Source organism: Falco cherrug, chromosome 2 (genome assembly GCF_023634085.1).
Source record: "Falco cherrug isolate bFalChe1 chromosome 2, bFalChe1.pri, whole genome shotgun sequence".
NCBI classification, from domain to species: domain Eukaryota; kingdom Metazoa; phylum Chordata; class Aves; order Falconiformes; family Falconidae; genus Falco; species Falco cherrug.
This window is the reverse complement of record NC_073698.1, coordinates 77781822-77794307: the sequence shown is the minus strand read 5'-3', so window position 1 is coordinate 77794307 and position 12486 is coordinate 77781822.

The window sequence follows — 12486 nt, the reverse complement described above, 5'->3', positions numbered from 1 at the left end:
GCTTTGCCATGGTGGTGGGTTGACCCTGGCTGGATGCCAGGTGCCCACCAAAGTTGCTCTGTCACTCCCCTCTTCAGTTGGACAAGGGAGAGGAAAAATAACCAAAGGCTTGTGAGTCAAGATAAAGACAGGGAGAGATCATTCACTGATTACCATCATGGGCAAAACAGACTTGACTTGGGGAGAATTAATTTAATTTATTGCCAGTCAAATCAGATTATGATAATGAGAAATAAAAACTAAATCTTAAAACACCTTCCCCCCCACCCCTTCTTTCTTCTTGGGCTTAACTGTACTCCTGATTTTGCTCTCAGTTCATCACACATTGTCTCTGCTGCTCCTTCCTTCTCAGGGAAAGGGCTCCTCAAACTCTTCCCCTGCTCCAGTGTGAGGTCCCTCCCACAGAATACAGTCCTCCATGAACTTATCCAACGTGAGTCCTGCCAATGGGCTACAGTTCTTCACAAATTGCTCCAGCGTGGGTCCCTTCCATGGGGTACAGTACTTCAGGAACAGACTGCTCCAGTGTGGATCCCCCATGGGGGTCACAAGTCCTGCCTGCAAGCCTGCTCCAGCCTGGGCTTCCCACAGGGTCACAGCTTCCTTTGGGCATCCACACGCTCTGGTGTGGGTATGGTGGCTATCTGCTCCACTGTTAACTTCAATGGGCTGAGGGGCACAGCCCACCTCACCGTGGGCTTCACCACAGGCTGCCAGGGAATCTCTACTCCGGTTCCTGGAGCACCTCCTCCCCTCCTTCTACACTGACCTCGGTGTCTGCAGAGTTGTTTCTCTCACATATTCTCACTCCTCTCTCCAGCTGCAATTGTTGTTGCACAGCTTCTTTCCCTGTTCTTAAATACATTATTCCAGAGGTGTTACCACTGTCGCTGACTGGCTTTGTCTGTCTTGGAGACAGCTGGCATTGGGTCCATCGGACATAGGGGAAGCTTCTAACAGTTTCTCAGAGAAGCCACCCCTGTAGCCCCCACACTACCAAAACCCTGCCGTGCAATCCCAATATAGCCACATTTCACCACTGCATGTTGTGACCAGTCCTCTGATTCTGTCAGCTCTACCGAAGCTGTAGACAATAAGGAAATAACTTCAGGAATGTATTGATTCCACAGCAGCTCTGCTTGAATTTCTTCCCTGTTTACTTCCACATTCTGAATTTAGACCAAAATACATACACAGAAAGGAAATAAAAAGAAGAAAAATAAAACAGAGATTAATAATTTCTTACGCAAATTCCTGCCCACCCACAAATCCCACACTGAAACAGAGACAACACTGGGAGTCTCAAGAACGCTAGCACTCATGTATGGCACTTACTATTCATAAAATCTCACTGAGCTTTACAAAGGAGGCAAATTCAATCCTCAGTGTTTTATACATGAAGACAGTACAGAAGAGAAATAACTCACCCTAGAACACACAGCAAGTAAACAGCAGGACTGAGACTAGGACACACACACCCTGTGGCATTTCCCACCAACTCGGTTGCTCTGGCAATGTGTTGCTCTTCCACAAAGCTCCCATTGAGCTCCAACCGCCTTCAGAGCCTGAGGATGATTCAGGGTGGTTATTATAGGTTATCACTACATGAACATTTCCATTCTGACAACAATCTTCAGACACTCATAACTCTCTAGTGCTTCATGCTTTGTGTTGATTTCTTCACAGCTCTGTTTCTGATTTCTATCAAGTTTTGTATCAGTGTACATCTGTCATCCATCAGGAATTTTGCCACAGATTATATAATTCACAATTCATAAATCAGGTCTTTAGAGCCTTCCTAGAAGCAAGGAGGCTGAGAGGCGTCCCAGCCAGCAGGTGAGAAGGGTTGTTTGGATGACAAGGTTACTGCAGCCACCTCTGGTCTGCACGGACCACATCCCATCGGATGACCCCAAAGCGTCAGTGGGGGCCTGATGGTCTGGCCTATGTGGCAAAGAATAAGCAGTACCAAGTAAGAGATGATCAGGCCTATGAGCATTTTTGTTGCAGTAGTCTGTCTAAATCTGCAGGAAGCAGGTCTTTGCCTCTGCTCAGATCTGAAGCTAAGTCCCGTCACAGGAGAGAACTGTGCCTTTATGAACAGCTGCTTCCCTTGCACTCTCTTAGCTTGCTGCTTTGCTGCCAAGATGCTGAATTGCTTTAATCAGATGTATAACAGAGACTATGGATACCCTCCCAGAGCACTCCGGGCTTGTCCTGCCCTAGAGCAATCACCTACAATCACAGTAGTCAGGCACTTTAGAAGCAGAACTGGGACTATATGTCTTTTTTCTTGGAAGTTTCTTAAGAGAATAAGGGAGCAGGGATGGAGGAGAGCGCAGGACTGCACAGCACAGAAGGAAGCAGCAGAGGAAGAGAAGATGCACTCCTGTCATTTTCTTGGGCAGAAATTTTGGAAGTTGAGAAAAGCAAAGGATCATAAGCTTTGGATTCAAAGCCAGTTCAAGCTGTCTACAACTGCAACAGATCTCTGCTAGCAAGCAAGGGAGGGGCAGAAGCTCCCAGAGCATATCTGAACCCAGTCTGAATCAGGAGAGTCGTGCTGGCTTCTGTCCAGGCTGCATCACATCACAATTTGCCTCTGAAACGCGGCCTGCAGAACTGGGACTGCGCGCTGCACTGGGGGTAATTAGTGTTTCTTCCAGTTTTTCACCTTACTGCAGTGCCTGCATGGGGGCCGTTTAAGGTACAGTTGAAGCAGGAATGTTCATATTAGAATGCCAGCAGGTTTTCCTTCAAATTTCAACAGGGGAGGTGCAAAGAAAGCTATCCCAGGCAGATTACTGAAAGCCTTCACTACTCATAACATCATTCTCATTTGTTCCTCAGCTCCCAAAACTGTCTCTCCTGTCTTCTTTCCTCATCAGTCCTTTGAGAAACTCCATCTCTCCTCTGCAATGGGTTTAATGTTACTCAGGACAGACCTATGAATCCTGCAGACAAGTCTGCTGTTTCCCTCCACTTTCATGTTGATCTAAAATCATAGCTGCTCTGAAAGGTGACCCATAGCTAAACTGTAAGCAACGCTGAGCCTCAGGTTGCCAATGGTAAACAGAACTGTCCATCCAGATACATGGTGGGAACAACACAGACTTTGCCATTGTCTTTTCACTGTCATGCAGAGACTTTCACAGTTCAGGTTCCTGCCTTAAAATCTCACCTCAGCAACTAATAAACAAAAATAAAGATAAATTAGCAAGGCTATCTTTGAAGTTGGCTCACTAGACCTTGAGATTATTTCTACATTATTTTATTTCCAAAAAAGGACTGACAGCAATTAAGTATGGAATGAAAAAAAGATAAAATCAAGAGGAGTTTACAGAAGGGAATTCTTGTCTCTCACACACATGACTTTGTTATGAGCACAAAGGATTTTCTCTGTTAAAAATCAGACTTCATCCCTAGATTAATGTAGTAAAAAACATCTTTACATACACAGCTCCAGAGGGGTGTAACCATATACAGACTCTGAGAAGGGGAGTTTTAAGGATTAAGTTTCTTCATTGTTTGGCAGTCTGAAATAGGTTTGGCAGGAGGAGTCTTAAAGACTTTGCATAGCTTCTAGGGATGAAAGAGGGGAAATCGTAACAATTGGGAGAGAAGATGAGTCCAATTTTATCAGTTACACAAGAACATTGGAAAGGTATTTCACAGGCAGAACATCACCTGTTGTGGTGGCTGACCTTGTCCGCCTGCCAGCCGCCCACCCAGCTGCTCTTCCACCCCCCTCCCTCTGCCTTTGTGCTTCAGGATTGCTTCTCACACCTTTTCTAACTCACTCCTCTCTCACACAACCACTACACCATGTTTTTTACCCTTTATTAAATTTGTTTTCACAGAGGCACCACCAGCATCACTGATGGGCTCAGCTTTGTTTGGCCAGTGGTGAGTCCATTTTGGAGACACCTGGAACCAGCTGCGTCCAGCATGGGGCAGCCCTGGCCTCTTCTTGCAGAAGAACCTTGTCACATAAAGCCAATACACCTGTAAACTCTGCAAATCTTGGAGACAGCAAAAGCTGAATGGGTCTCCAATATTGGGTATGATGGATCGAACTGTTTTCTTCTACGTTATTATGTCTTGTATCATGTATCTCCCAAAGTCACCTTTCAGAGAAACAGATTTTTTACCTCCAGTTGTTCTGCTAAATGAAACTCTAATGTACTTATCCCAGCACCCCCGCCCACTGCCAGGGTGCAGTAAATCACCCTCCAGCAGCCAACCAAGAAACAGGCTCAGTGTTAACCAGATGAATAGCTGGATCGCTGTGCTTTTCAGAGTCTGCGTGTGTGCGTTTGTGCACATTCACATGCTGCCTCAAGAAAACCTAGAGTTTCTAAACCCAAGGGGAGATAACACCTACAACTCGGGGTTACTATATGAAATGGAACAGATTGCTGGAGATGGCAGCAACTGTCCAAGTCCATCAATGTAAGCGATTCTATAGTGAAATTGCTGCTCAGATTGGTGATTTACAAGCTGGTCCCATGTTCAAGAAAAATGAATCTAGAGTTCATTTTAAGGGCAACTAGCCTCATCAAGCAAGCAATGTACAATAAAGCAAAAAGAGAAAGGGCAATCAAAAGTCATTTTCCCTCATGTTCAGCAATCTTTTTCTGATCTACTGAGATGCATTGACCCAACTTGTACCTGAGCATGGACAGGTCCCAGGGGAGAAGTTACTCTGCACAATCTGTTATAGACAGATCAGTGATCAGACAATCCAGGATGATTAGCCAGATTTCTTATGAGCATGTCACTCTTAGTTCAGATGTTAAAATGAAGACTGTGCAACAAGAAACAAAAGGCTACAGTCATGTCTATTTTTTGGCAAAAACTACAGTCAGATGAATGTGCTTGGAGAGGGGGAGATGTCTGTGAAACACATGGGATTTCAGACTCCCCCTGGTGTTTAGCAGCCTTTTCCAGTTCAGCAGAGTCCAAGACCTGCTTCTGCCTGAAGAGCAAAGTGGAACCAGAATGGTGGGAGAAGAAAGACGTGGCTTGCCCAAAAGCCACCCAGCTTCTTGGCTGTGTTAGGTCAAGCTTTCAGCCAGTAGGTTTTCTCCCGCCAGTCCCTCCTGTACTCTGACTCCTGTGCTTAGAAAAGGGCAAAGGTGGATGGAGTTACATTATTACTAAACTCCCATTTCAGTCAAGTGTGACTTTTTGTTACCATCGTATAAACTACCAGGATCTAAGCCAGATAGCTCTGAAGTAACTTGTGAACTAAATTCTCACAGTGGACCAGAAGGCATGGATGTAATGTAAAAGAGTTTAAGAGGAGATGAGGTGATTCCCTAGACAACAGATCTGGATTTGAACAGCTTAAGGATGTTCAGGATTACAATTTTTTTCTTACTTTTTATTTCTGTCAAGTTCCAGGAAAGAGAAGAGATTCATTTTGGGTGGAAGGAGAACTCTGCAGAACTATTTAAAGAAATATGCATCATCATCTGAAAATTAATACAATTAAGTTGTATTGCAGGCTTCCATGGTTGTTATCTTTCCTTGGCCCCATTTCAAATTTGCCAGTTTTCCCAGCAGAGAGTCTGAGGTTTTTTTCCTCTCATCCTCTGTACAAAACAACTAAGCCGACAAATCCAAACAACATTTGAGTAAAAGAAAACTCCAAAGTCAAGCTAGAAATGTTCTGCCCCTCCAGAAGCCCCAGACTAAAACTCCTGCAATTGCTGCTGCAAGAAATGAAACAGGTTTCTCTAACATAGCTTGTTTTCTGTACAGATGTAACCCTGTTTTCTAGAAACTCTCCCGTTACCCTGGAAAACTATTACTATTCCTGGAAAACTAAAGATAAGGCCACAAATGGGAAACTTGACATGGAAATTTATAGATGTCAGGGAAAATAATTAAAAATTCAGTATTTTAGCTGATTATAAATACAAGGGGAAATGGGGGTGGGGGTGGGGGCAGAGCAGCAGAAAACCATGTCTGTCAACATTTTAAAATAGAATTTTAAACAGCAGCTGAACAAGGAGGTGTTACAGTCAACATTGTCCCAAAACTCAGTGCGTCTTCTACCCCCGACCCACACAGAGGAAAACCCTCAATATATTTGAAATGAAAACCAAGCCCTTCCAGCCTGTGTGTGGCGGAGCTCCCAGGGCAATGCCCCAGTGCTCACAGACCCAGACCCTGCTCCAGGGTGGTCCTTTGCATGGCTGGTGGGACAAAGGGGACCAGAGCTCTTGGGCCAATAAGAAATAGTTCTAGCACCACCTCCATTTCAAGGCTGGGAAATACACATGCACAAATCACAGCTGAGCACATGTCTTAAAAGATAAGCTCTCATATCCATCCATCCAACCCATGGTATCTCATCTAGCTGTGTCTAAAATCATCTAGATTCCTTCTGTGGTCATGAGACAGGTAGAAATACCTTTAGAGTGAGATTCATTTAACCTGATTTTCTTTTAAAGATGGGAGGAAATCCCACTGGAAATGCCAGTTTCTTTCTCACAGAAGAAACTCACATAATTGCCTTACATGAAACATCTACCTTGCCATTGGTCATGATAAATCCCACCAACAATTATGATCTTAAGAAGCCTCACAGGAAAACTCCTTCCCTCTTCTGGGATCTCCAGGTGTAATTAAAACCATTCCCTGAGTTATGGAAATATATATCCCACAGGGAAGACACTCAAGAGGCACAGCTTATGTACATTTGTAAACCACTCACATACCATGGCCAAATCAACTAAGTGCATAAGCCCTTGCTCTGACAATGCAGATTTTTGTTAAAGACTTGTTTTAACAAGAAGACTTGTGAAATCAAGTATGAGGTGAAGAATAGAAGCTACATACAGGAACCATTTGTGTGCAGACAACTCCTTGGTTTTCCTACATTTTCAAACATTTAATAGATGGTTATATTTTAAGTCCTAATTCCTTGCATTCCCTGGGAATTATGAGCACACACTCTACCAGTTTTGGGGGGAAAAAATGTAAAGGCACTTGAGTCAATTTCAAACTTCAGTTGATGTTCACTTAACTCAGTGTTCAGCTGCAAAGTCTTAGCTTCCTAGGATACCTGGAGGGAAAGTTGAAAGTAATTAAGACTATGGTTGTATTCCTGATAGCTTTAGGGAAGCTGGACTATGGGCTGCTTCCATCAGTCTCATAGTTACTTGTTAACCTCCAAGTCCCTTTTGTGAAAGGGCTGGATTTTTTAGCTGTGTGACCATTTTGGGTCATCAAAACAGTGTGAAAAAGCACGAGGACATCTGACAAGCTGGTTCAGAGCTTTTGTGAAAGGTGGGTGCAAAGTGTTATGACTTCCGTAAATCCAGTCTTCTGGGGACTCCAGAACAAACATGGCACAGACTCACCTTTAGCCAGAGGACAGGCTCTAGCATCAATGCAAATGTATAGATTTGCACAAGATATCCTAGCATGGACAGGCTTTTAAACCTGCATGCTACAAACCCAGAAATTCTTTTTTTGTCTTGAGCAGACAACTAAAATATCAACTTATTTCCTGCATTTCCTAAACAGAAAGACCACAGAAGGACTAATTTGTTTAAAAGCAGCCTGAATTGCCCAGAGAAATATGGTACAGTACGCAGCACAGGAAGCAGATAACATGCAGAGACACAGCTTTTATTGAAAAACTACGACCCACTGCAGCAAGCTGCAGCAACAGAAAGAGGGAGAGAGATCTCTTATATTGCTCACAACAAGAGCTGCGTGCAGAGGACTGAATCTTTCCCTATGAGGCTGAGCACCTTAACAGGCCAACACTGTTAACCACTTCACAGCTGGCAGCACGTTAAGTAAAGCTGACTGAAGGCTTTGTCGAGGGTGGGACCTGTCTCAGCAGGTAAAGCATCCTGAGGAAACAGCTAGCCTAAACTGTCTTCTGCTGCAGTCAGTGGGGTGGGATCAACAGCAGAGATGTGTACTGGTGCCACTGGCAGAAAGAAACCTGATTTATTTCCCCTTAAAATCAAGTTGTTACACCAAGCAGAGGGTCTAAGGGAAGAGGGATGCCAAGTTCAGTGAATGTGGCAGGTTTTCTATGAACTCTGCTTAGTCCATTGGAAACTGTGGTCCTTTTTTTAGCCAAGGGAAGTGGGATGTAGCTTGATTTTATATATCAGGTAGTTAGGTAGGTATACAGATAAAGATGTGTATCAAATAAGGAAGATGAGATAAAAATATATTATTTTTTACCTGCTTGATTTAATCCTGGCCCAGGAGCAACCAAGAGGGGAAAAAACATCATGCTGTCCTGCAGCACAGCCAAGCAGAACAAAGCCCCGAGTGCTTTTTTGGACTGAAAACTAGAGGAAAACTGAACAGGTTTTCTCTGAAACATCTGCATTGCCAGCACTGGAAAATGCTCAGGTTTTTGTGGATAGTTTGGCCAAAGCTGGCACTTGCAAGACAAATCACTCAGTGTAAACAGGCATTGTCCTGAACTTTCAAACTAGCTTATCCTGGGAAGCTGATGGATAAGCTGAACATCAGAGCAAAACTAATAAAGGAAAGGTGAAACTGAGTCTTTAACAGAGGGTTTGCACAGTGGCTGTGTGACACAGCCTCAAAACAGGGATTAGGCAGGGTTTAAGAAATCCCTGAACTTGATGCTGTGTGTCTACACAACTGCAAATTTCTCCCTAAGCAGTCTGGCAGTTACAGAGGAGACAAGTGTCCTGTCTAAGAGAGTAGATTCAAGTGTTGCGGTAATTCAGCATTTCATATACACTGTCAAATAATTTTGTATGCCTACTAACTCCATTTAAACTACGGAAACAAAGCAATACTTGTATTATCAAGCTGATAGCTAAAGTGATCTGATTTCCCTTGTGTGACCCAGAGTTCAGCTTTGGTAGAAATTTAGTCATACATAAATGGATTTAATGGATTCAGCCCTTGTGCTGACAACCCGCTAAAATCAGTGTGGAAGCATACTTACCTGTCTAACTGTTGCAGTCAGATACAACTACACAAGAGCATTCACCTCCCCAGAGCTGTACCATTTTCACTGTATCTATGTAAAACATATCTCTATATATAGCAACAAGAAAACATTAATGATTTAGAAGGAACTATCATTAGGGTGTACCAAAACTTAGTAGGCTAAACTAACTTGAGCAAACATTCAAGGATAACATGTAAATGACAAATGTTTCATTTCTACAGTACTCAGATAAAATTTTCTTCCCACCATCTTCAGTACTGAATCTGTCTTTTCCCTTCTCCAATTTTTATACAACCTCCTGTGCCATCTGAGTAGCTCCTGGTCTACCCTGAAATTGCTTGTGGAGTCCCTTCATTTTTCCTTAGGTCTACAGAAAGACATGAAAAGTGCTTTTATTCATCAAGAGGGATGGTAAGGTTTAAAACCAGCAATTAAACCAAATCCAAACCTACAATTTCACAATAGGCAGGAAGCAAAGCCAGAAAAACAGTCTAGAAAGCAAAGGAGGCCCCAGTCTTACAGTGGCACCAGTTCAGTCACATCGCCTGCCTAAGGCAAACCCTCAATTATGACATGTAAATATACATCTTGATGTGCAGTCCTTATGCAGTTGACTTTTGAAGTATCAGCCATATGTCCTAAGTGTTAATTGCACCTTCCTGCAGATTACTATAGCTTCTTTTGCTGATGTTTTGAAATTTGGATTGTCCTAAACTTCAGAGTGTTTGTTTCCCTGTGTAGTCTGTATTTTTCATGGTTTTCAAACACCTTCTACTTTCTTTACAGTTCTCTCTCCTTTGGAGAAGTACATTGCTTTGCTGTACAGTGGTATGCTATTCAATCTTTATATCAAGGCAAACAGGTATGGATATTGATGCTATTATTTGTCTACCAAGGAGCCATATAATTAGAGCCAAAACCACAAACAAGATCAGCTGGGAACCATGATATATCACACACACTACTTCTTCAGGGACATTGCCATTTTTGATGTGGTGCCAAGCAACTGGGCATTTAGACTAGATAGGCACACGCAGTCTCCTTAGAAAATATACGCAGATCTTAAATGTATACCTAAATCCATGTTCTTCAGTCATCCACAAGGCCTTCATGTTTTCACTCTGGCCTTAGTCAAAAGAAAGCCTGTAGGCTCTTCAAGCCAAGTTGCCCAGCTATCAGGAGGGCTGGGTTGAGCAGGGCTTGCAGCTGACTCCATAAGAACAGTGTGGCTGTGGATATCTTGAGTCATAGTGGTCTCAGGAATTAAACCCAAGCTTGTCCAAAGACAATAGAAGTGTAGTCCCAATGAACTATATAGAACACACATCAAAGATCAGTCTGATTCTCAGTGACAAACACACAGAGCCAGAAACCAATTTGTTCAAGCAAACCAGGTCTCTCTCTCCCCCTCTGTCTGTTCAAAGTCCCTCCACATAGCTGTGAACAGCTAGGTGAGAAGGAGGATGGGCAGCACACATGTGTTAGCACTATCCAGAGCAGGCATGCTCTCCCTGGGGAAGCAGAGCCAGCTGAGCTCAGGTTAGAGCAATCCCCAGGTTGCTGCAACCAGACAGAAATCCTTCATAATTGGCTTCCTGGCAACCCAGCCCCAGCAGATCTGGCTGCAGCAGAGACTCTGACCCCAAATGCCCCTACTTTCCAAAGTATTTCTGCATCTGAAAAACTTCAGGTTTCATTTTCCACCATTAACCCTTTTTTTGCAGGAGATACTGTCCAGGACAGAAGTGTATTCGCTATCCAAAAGCTACTATCTCTTTCGAGTAATACTACAAAGGAAATCTACAGTCTGCTGTGATCAATGAAATTCATGCCACCCATAATATGATAAAGTCAGCCTTGATAAAACAGCCAAACAAAATCTGAAGGTTGATGGAGCCTGTGAACACTACTTCATTTTCCTGGTGTCGTAATACCTGAGACAGAGCTAGCAGCAAAGAATTCTAAGAAAGAGAGTTAGGAGGTGAAAAGGAACTAGTTCCAGTCTCCATGACAGATAATAGCTGTGATCAGTAAACATTTCAGATAAATGAGGGAATGAAAGCAAACCAAATATTGCAGCAACATGAGCTCCTCTTTCCTCAGTAAGGGATGCCTAGCATTTTTCTGCCAAGCCCACAGGCTCCTCAGTGGCACACAGTATGGATCTCCTTGTTCATTCATGTGGACAAGCAACGATTATTGACAATTAGCATCTCTCTTGATGAAGGCAAATTAAATGCTGTGAAAAATTCAAATGCCATGCTAAAAAAGAAGAGGGAAGAAAGGAAAGAAAGTGCACACCGGCTAAGCTAGCGTGCATGTCACTTACACATTTTGTAATTGGAAAGCTACCTGGGTTTTGCTTTCTGACTTATTCAACCAAACCATATTAAATAAGGCTCCAGGTGAAATACTGCAGTGATTAATGCAATGTCCCACTGTGACAAAGCATGGAACTGTAGGGAGGTAGGGAATTATTAGGTAGCAGCCACATTCTCAACAGTAATATCCAAGTTCAAAATAAGATTTCTCTGATTGATAAACAGTGTTCCAAAGGAAACCATTCAGTAGCCCTACCTTTCACTGCTTTACCGTCCTCTAGCATTCAGGGAAAACAAATTCACAAAGTAGTACGGATGTATTGCCAGCACTCCTGTACTACGCTCATCATTCCAGTTTCTGAGCACCTGATTCACCTAATGCTAGGTGAAATGTTAGGACAAGATGTGCAGAGAGGAAGGAAGAGCAAGTGAAGACAGCTGGTCTTGAAAGCAAAAAGAGCATGGTGGCAGCCACCACGAGCACTCAGCCCTCCTTAATGGTGTCACCAGTTGGGCTCCACTTGCATGGTCACAGAGGCTGAAAGTTAAAGGGGACGGTAGCAGAGGGAATGCACTTACGTTTGTCATGTATCAGGAGGACTGGCATACATCTGAAGCTAGGGGACTGGTGATTTCCAAGGCAGTTTCTTTAAATGCAGGTCCTTCTAGGAAGTGTAAGGATGCAGGTGCTCAGCAGGGCCATGGCTTCCCCTTCTGTTGGGGGTGGTTGACCAAGCAGGTCTCCCTGCTGTACTGGTACCTGCCAAGAAGCAGCAGCCAGTCTCCCAGAAATGTGTGAGCTAGCAGCACCACAGCAGAGGATCAGGAGATGGAGACAACCCCCAGAAGATCATAGATCAGTATCTGACACTATGCCCCTGGTCAGAATGCTGTGTTAGATAGTATTGCTGCCCCCAGTTCAGGACTGCACGTCTAGACTTTCTGTAGACCTTTGCTATTTTGTCTCATTTGATCAAAGCTGAATATCTCTGCAGCCCACAGAGGAGGAAGAATATCTAGTCCTTCTAGGTGAACTCATCTCACCCTCAGTGTGCAGTTTAGGCACAAGGCAGAATGACAACGGACATCCAGAAACTCAGGACATGAAGACTGGAGCTAGCAGCAAAGAAGTGGTGGGAAAGAGTCCCACATATGCAAAGCCAAATGCACCGCACAAGCCGCTTAACTGACTTCAGC